Source organism: Myotis davidii, unplaced genomic scaffold (assembly GCF_000327345.1).
Source record: "Myotis davidii unplaced genomic scaffold, ASM32734v1 scaffold622, whole genome shotgun sequence".
NCBI classification, from domain to species: domain Eukaryota; kingdom Metazoa; phylum Chordata; class Mammalia; order Chiroptera; family Vespertilionidae; genus Myotis; species Myotis davidii.
The window spans coordinates 1758958-1759361 of record NW_006293532.1 but is presented as its reverse complement, the minus strand read 5'-3'; positions in this window follow the sequence as shown (position 1 = coordinate 1759361).

Sequence of the window (404 nt, the reverse complement as noted above, 5' to 3'; positions counted from 1 at the left end):
AGGGAAACAAGGAGGAAAAGTCAGAACCTAAATTGTCTTGGAGCCTCATGATATCACCTGATTTAATTTCTATTTCTCCTTCTTCTCCCTCCCCCACCCCCCGCTCCTTCTTCTTCTACATATATTTTTTTGTTGTTAATCCTCACTCAAGGATATTTTTCTCATTGATTTTTAGAGAGAGTTGGGGGTGGGGGGAGAGAAAGGGGAGGGAGTAAGACAGAGAGTGAGAGAGAAACATTGATGTGACAGAGACACATTGATTGGTTGCCTCCCACACATGCCCCAACCCGGGGATCAAATCAGCAACCCTTTGGTCTTTCAACTAGTGCTCTAACCACTGAGAGAACTGGCCAGGGTGTGATTCAATTTCCATCCAGAATATCCTGTGCTCGCTTCAGCAGCAC